The sequence below is a fragment of the Fistularia commersonii genome, unplaced genomic scaffold (genome assembly GCF_037954325.1).
Source record: "Fistularia commersonii isolate RoL2024-O1a breed Wild unplaced genomic scaffold, RoL_Fcom_v1.0 HiC_scaffold_42, whole genome shotgun sequence".
NCBI lineage: Eukaryota > Metazoa > Chordata > Actinopteri > Syngnathiformes > Fistulariidae > Fistularia > Fistularia commersonii.
In genome coordinates, this window is record NW_028234000.1 from 1,037,501 (window position 1) to 1,045,000 (window position 7,500).

A 7,500-nucleotide genomic window follows, 5' to 3' on the forward strand; every position below is an offset into this window, starting at 1 on the left:
GGATACCATATCTGCCCATCACTTCTTCATCCCCTCTATTGCCTTCCCCAACATGTCCATTGAAGTCTGCACCAATTACCACTCTCTCATTTCTGGGAATATTCTGCATCACTTCATCCAACTCATTCCAGAACTTCTCCTTCTCTTCAGGTTCACATCCCACCTGTGGCGCATAGCCACTAACAACACTGAGCATCACACCTTCAATTTCCAATTTCAGACTCATAAGTCTATCTGACATTCTTTTCACCTCTAGGACGTTCCTTACAAACTCCTCCTTCAAGATGACTCCTACTCCATTTCTCTTCTTGTCAGCACCATAATAGTATAACTTAAAGCCTGCTCCTAAGCTTCTAGCCTTACTACCCTTCCACCTGGTCTCCTGGACACACAGTATATCCAGCTTCCTTCTCTGCATCGTGTCCATCAACTCTCTACCTTTTCCTGTCATAGTCCCAATATTCAAAGTCCCTACTCTCAGTCCCAGGCTCTTTCCTTTCCTCCTCTCTCTCTGCTTCCGAACACGCACTCCTCCTCTTCTTCTTCTTGTTCTTCGACCCACAGTAGCCCGATTTCCATTAGTACCCTGTAGGTCATCAGTACCAATGGCGGTCGTTGTTAACCCGGTCCGCGACCCATCCGGTATGGTATAGTTATGGTTGACTCGCATGTTTGGTTTTGGCAAACGTTTTACGCCGGATGCCCCTCCTGACGCAACCCTCTGCATTTATCCGGGCTTGGGACCGGCACAGGGAGACACTGCTCCGTGCCCCCCCCCCCCCCCCCCCCCCCCCAAAAGGCAGGCTTGGAGAGACACGGGCCAGTGCCGCCCTGAGGCTGCATTACCCTCTCTTTCTTACATTTATTATAAAAATATGCTTATCTTCCTTTTAGCTCATCACACATGTCTTTATGATTTTCAGTCCATGCCTCAGCCGGCCTGAAGCTCAACTGATGCGCATGTGCGGATGCCTCTATCTAGCGGACATAAAATAAAGACAATCATTCAAATGTGAATGAGTCGGCGTGATGCTCCGGGATGTGTGGAGCTCAGGGAGCTCCACGAGTGAGGGAGTTAAGTTAGGGCGGGGGTGCAAGTAGGCTCTAGGATTCCCCGAGTCGGGGCGAGCGATGGGTTTAGAGGCGTATTGCATTGAAGATAATGGCCGCATATCCTTCTTGGACTTTTCTAAAGCCTTTGACTCGGTCGAACATCCATTTATCATAGCAACGCTCGAACATTTTGGATTTGGTTAAATATTCAGGAATGTGATCCGTGGGCTCTATGAGAATATTCATAGCTGTGTCACCCTGCCAAGCGGCACCACTCCGAGCTTCCATGTTGATGTGGGAATCCCCCAAGGTTGCCCCATCTCACCCTATTTATTTATAATTGCTACCGAAATGCTAGCCGTTTATGTTGAAAAGAGCAACGATATCCAAAAGTTAGACGTGCTGGGGACTGAAATTGTTATTAGCCTGCTGGCAGATGACACAACCTTAGTTTTGAAAAATGAACATCAAGTCCCAATAAGTGCCGAAAACAACCAAAACATTCTCCAAGGCTTCAGGATTGTCATTAAACTTAAAGAAATGCAAACTTCTTGCGCTGCATGACTCGCCACTAAAGGAAATCAGCGATGTTTCCATGAAATCAGAAATAAAATACTTGAGCATTTTCCTATCCAAGGACCAAACGTTAAATCAATCCAGGAACATTGAATCTAAACTGAATCAAAGTAAAGCTTAATTCTAATATATGGCTCCAGAGAGATTTATCAATATTAGGCCGGATATATTGGACTAAAATGGATGTGTTTATCCAGATGTATATACCCAGCGTATTCCAATGCTGCTCCAAATCAACTCGTAAAATCTGTTAACCAAATCAATTTCAACTTTATCTGGAGGAACAGACCACACCATCTAAGAAAAATCACATATGGTGAAAGAAACAAGTGAAGGAGGGCTGAAAGTGATAGAGTCGGACTGCTTGAATGGGACATTGAAGGTGAACTGGTTGAAATCCTGGATCAAACCTCATCGTTCTTTCGGGTATTGTACTCCAAACTACTTATTCAACAAAGTCGGCGGCCTGAGTCTTCTGCTTATCTCTGACTTGGATATCAACAAGATTCCTGTCAAATGTTCAGAGTTCCATAAACAAATATTATTATACTGGAAAATGATATACGTACACAATTTCTCACCACACAGTATAATAGTTTGGAACAATCGATATGTACTGCATGGCAACAAACCTCTGTTTTACAAGGAATGCTTTGAGAAAGGTATATGGTCGATAATTGACTTGATGGATGACACTGGCAGTCCTCTGGACAATGAGCAGTTCTGTACTACACACAGATTCAAGCCTCCCATATTAGAGTTGCTAAAGTTACGAAACGCACTGCCTCGACAATTTGTATTCCTGACCAAAAATATAATGACGCACCGAACCGTACAACCACAGTTACCCCGACTATCACTCCAGGGAATCTCAATTGTGGACAGAAAGCGCGGCAACTCCTTTATTAGGAAATGTTTCACAGGAAACTTATTCCCTGGACGTCAAAAAAAAAAAAAAAGGATATTTTAAATAAATTTGATGAGGAATCGATTGCCACGCTGCGAACCATGTATCTGACTCTACCCATACCCCCAAGGCAAAAGAGACCCACTTCAAAATTATGACTGACATCTACCCATCTAAGGAATTATCGAGGGTACGCTTTAATTTTGAAGATAATATTTGTACATTTTGTGAAGACAACATTGAAACCACTGACCATATATTTTTTCTCCTTCTCATTCCATCGTCACCAGTTTCCTTCTCAAAAGATGATACAACATTCTGTTTACTTATAAGCAACATAACAGATGAACTCTGTGTCAATGTTCTTTTAGGCCTGGCCAAGTTCTTCATTCACAAGAACAGAATGCAAAAATGCTCCCCAAATTTTAATGTCTTCATAAACGATTTTGAAATATAAAAAAAAAAAAAAAAAATCCTTAAAACTTATGGAAAAATCCAAAAACTAAAAAATATAGTTACCCATGTCCGAGGTTCCTTTTTTTTTTGGTAAAAAAAAAAAAACAAAAAAAAAAAAACAACTTGATTACATGTTACATTCCCCTTGCAATTTTTTTTTTTTTTTTTTTCGTTTTAATTTCTTATTTGTCTATCTATTGATTTAATTACTTCCTTTTAATTTCTTTTTTTGTCTCGCACTGTAAATTTCTCACAAACCTGTAACACTATTAACTTCTCATTACATACAGAACAAATGTCCTGATGTCCGTTGCTTCCTCATCCCTGGTTGTTTCATTGACATTCAGTTCTACCTTGCTATGTTTATTTGTACATTTGTATATTTGGGTGTACTATTTATGTTCAATTAAAAACAGTTTGATGTCTGAGATTCCTTGTGAACCGCCAACTTAATTACATGTTATATTCCCCTCACAATTTTTTTTTTTCGTTTTTAATTTTATTTTTCTATCTATTTATTTAATTATATCCTTTTAATTTTCTTTTTTTGTCTAGCATTAAAAATTTCTCGCAAACCGTTAACACTATTAACTTCTGATTACTTACAGCACGAATGCGCTTATGCCCCCCCACCCATCCCGCTTTTTCCGTACGGTGGCAGACACTGAGATCGAAAGCAAATGGGTGTCACTGAAATGCAGTAACAGGGTGATAACAGCCGTGTTCGAAGTGTGTAGGGGCTTATAGGAGAGCAGAAGCACGTCACGCAATTCACCTGAGTTCGGAGGATCGGGAGTACCAGGGCCCATAGCGGAGAAGCGGAAGAGCGCAGTTATGTGTCTCTTCTCAAAGGCGGGGAAGCTGGGGGGCAGCAGGACCCCTTAGACCGGCTAATGTGAGCCTTCTCCGGACATAGATCACCCGGACTTATGACTGGAGCTCCCGGACCTCTGGGCACACACATATGTGAATGAGTGGATGAGCTAATGTTGGTTTGGTTGTGGATACGTTTCGGCCAATGCTATCAGCACAGCTATGATTATCCCCAGAACGTTGAGAACGAGCTCCCGGAACTCCAGACATGCATATATAAAAGAGTGGAATTAAGGTGTGTGTGTGTGTGTGTGTGTGTGTGTGTGTGTGTGTATACGTGTGGGACAGAAGTAATGTTGGGGACAGAAATTGTTATTAGCCTGCTGGCAGATGACACAACCTTAGTTTTGAAAAATGAACATCAAGTCCCAATAAGTGCTGAAAAAAACCAAAACATTCTCCAAGGCTTCAGGATTGTCATTAAACTTAAAGAAATGCAAACTTCTTGCGCTGCATGACTCGCCACTAAAGGAAATCAGCGATGTTTCTATGAAATCAGAAATAAAATACTTGAGCATTTTCCTATCCAAGGACCAAACGTTAAATCAATCCAGGAACATTGAATCTAAACTGAATCAAAGTAAAGCTTAATTCTAATATATGGCTCCAGAGAGATTTATCAATATTAGGCCGGATATATTTGACTAAAATGGATGTGTTTATCCAGATGTATATACCCAGCGTATTCCAATGCTGCTCCAAATCAACTCGTAAAATCTGTTAACCAAATCAATTTCAACTTTATCTGGAGGAACAGACCACACCATCTAAGAAAAATCACATATGGTGAAAGAAACAAGTGAAGGAGGGCTGAAAGTGATAGAGTCGGACTGCTTGAATGGGACATTGAAGGTGAACTGGTTGAAATCCTGGATCAAACCTCATCGTTCTTTCTGGTATTGTACTCCAAACTACTTATTCAACAAAGTCGGCGGCCTGAGTCTTCTGCTTATCTCTGACTTGGATATCAACAAGATTCCTGTCAAATGTTCAGAGTTCCATAAACAAATATTATTATACTGGAAAATGATATACGTACACAATTTCTCACCACACAGTATAATAGTTTGGAACAATCGATATGTACTGCATGGCAACAAACCTCTGTTTTACAAGGAATGCTTTGAGAAAGGTATATGGTCGATAATTGACTTGATGGATGACACTGGCAGTCCTCTGGACAATGAGCAGTTCTGTACTACACACAGATTCAAGCCTCCCATATTAGAGTTGCTAAAGTTACGAAACGCACTGCCTCGACAATTTGTATTCCTGACCAAAAATATAATGACGCACCGAACCGTACAACCACAGTTACCCCGACTATCACTCCAGGGAATCTCAATTGTGGACAGAAAGCGCGGCAACTCCTTTATTAGGAAATGTTTCACAGGAAACTTATTCCCTGGACGTCAAAAAAAAAAAAAAGGATATTTTAAATAAATTTGATGAGGAATCGATTGCCACGCTGCGAACTATGTATCTGACTCTACCCATACCCCCAAGGCAAAAGAGACCCACTTCAAAATTATGACTGACATCTACCCATCTAAGGAATTATCGAGGGTACGCTTTAATTTTGAAGATAATATTTGTACATTTTGTGAAGACAACATTGAAACCACTGACCATATTTTTTTCTCCTTCTCATTCCATCGTCACCAGTTTCCTTCTCAAAAGATGATATAACATTCTGTTTACTTATAAGCAACATAACAGATGAACTCTGTGTCAATGTTCTTTTAGGCCTGGCCAAGTTCTTCATTCACAAGAACAGAATGCAAAAATGCTCCCCAAATTTTAATGTCTTCATAAACGATTTTGAAATATAAAAAAAAAAAAAAAAATCCTTAAAACTTATGGAAAAATCCGAAAACAAAAAAATATAGTTACCCATGTCCGAGGTTCCTTTTTTTTTTGGTAAAAAAAAAAAAAAAAACAAAAAAAACAACTTGATTACATGTTACATTCCCCTTGCAATTTTTTTTTTTTTTTTTTCGTTTTAATTTCTTATTTGTCTATCTATTGATTTAATTACTTCCTTTTAATTTCTTTTTTTGTCTCGCACTGTAAATTTCTCACAAACCTGTAACACTATTAACTTCTCATTACATACAGAACAAATGTCCTGATGTCCGTTGCTTCCTCATCCCTGGTTGTTTCATTGACATTCAGTTCTACCTTGCTATGTTTATTTGTACATTTGTATATTTGGGTGTACTATTTATGTTCAATTAAAAACAGTTTGATGTCTGAGATTCCTTGTGAACCGCCAACTTAATTACATGTTATATTCCCCTCACAATTTTTTTTTTTCGTTTTTAATTTTATTTTTCTATCTATTTATTTAATTATATCCTTTTAATTTTCTTTTTTTGTCTAGCATTAAAAATTTCTCGCAAACCGTTAACACTATTAACTTCTGATTACTTACAGCACGAATGCGCTTATGCCCCCCCACCCATCCCGCTTTTTCCGTACGGAGGCAGACACTGAGATCGAAAGCAAATGGGTGTCATTGAAATGCAGTAACAGGGTGATAACAGCCGTGTTCGAAGTGTGTAGGGGCTTATAGGAGAGCAGAAGCACGTCACGCAATTCACCTGAGTTCGGAGGATCGGGAGTACCAGGGCCCATAGCGGAGAAGCGGAAGAGCGGAGTTATGTGTCTCTTCTCAAAGGCGGGGAAGCTGGGGGGCAGCAGGACCCCTTAGACCGGCTAATGTGAGCCTACTCCGGACAGAGATCACCCGGAGTTATGACTGGAGCTCCCGGACCTCTGGGCACACACATATGTGAATGAGTGGATGAGCTAATGTTGGTTTGGTTGTGGATACGTTTCGGCCAATGCTATCAGCACAGCGATGATGAGTTCAGGTGTGTCTGTGTGTGTTTGTGTGTTTGTGTGTGTGTGTGTGTGTGTGTGTGTGCGTGTGTTTGTGTGTGTGTGAGAGTTTGTTTTTGTGGGTTGGGGGGGGTTCCCGCGGACACGGAGTACCAGGGCCTGGAGCGGATGAGGTGAGGAGCGGAGGAGAGCAGAAGCCCGGACCGTGATTCGCTTGTGTCCAGCGGTTCGGGAGTTCCAGGGCCCGAAACGGAGGAGCGGAGGAGCGGAGGAGCGGAGGACAGCAAAACCCCTTTCTGCAATTCGCCTGAGTCCGGCGGATCGGTAGTACCTGGTTCCGCAGCGGATGAGCGGAGGAGTGGAGGAGATGTTTCTCTTCTCAGAGGCGGCGAGGGGGGGGGGGGGGGGCAGGACCCCTTACCCTTATCCCCCCCGGACGTTTGAGTGGAGCTCCCGGACCTCCGGGCACGCACATGCGAATGACTGGATCACAGGGAGTGCCAGGGCCTGGAGCGGATGAGCAGAGGAGAGGCGGAGGGCAGAAGCCCGGCCCTGTTCAAGAGTTCCAGGGTCCAAAGCGGGGGAGCGAAGAAGCGGAGGAGGGGAGGAGAGCAGAAGAGCAAAAAACTGGCCCGGAATTCACCGAAGTCCCGCGGATCGGGAGTTCCAGGGCCCGGAGCGGAAGAGCGGAGGAGCGGAGGAGAGGAGGAGCGGAGCAAAGCTAAGCCCGTCTTAACAACAAGGAAATTACAGATGAGGCTATAATTTCTAATGAAAACTTTAAATTCTAT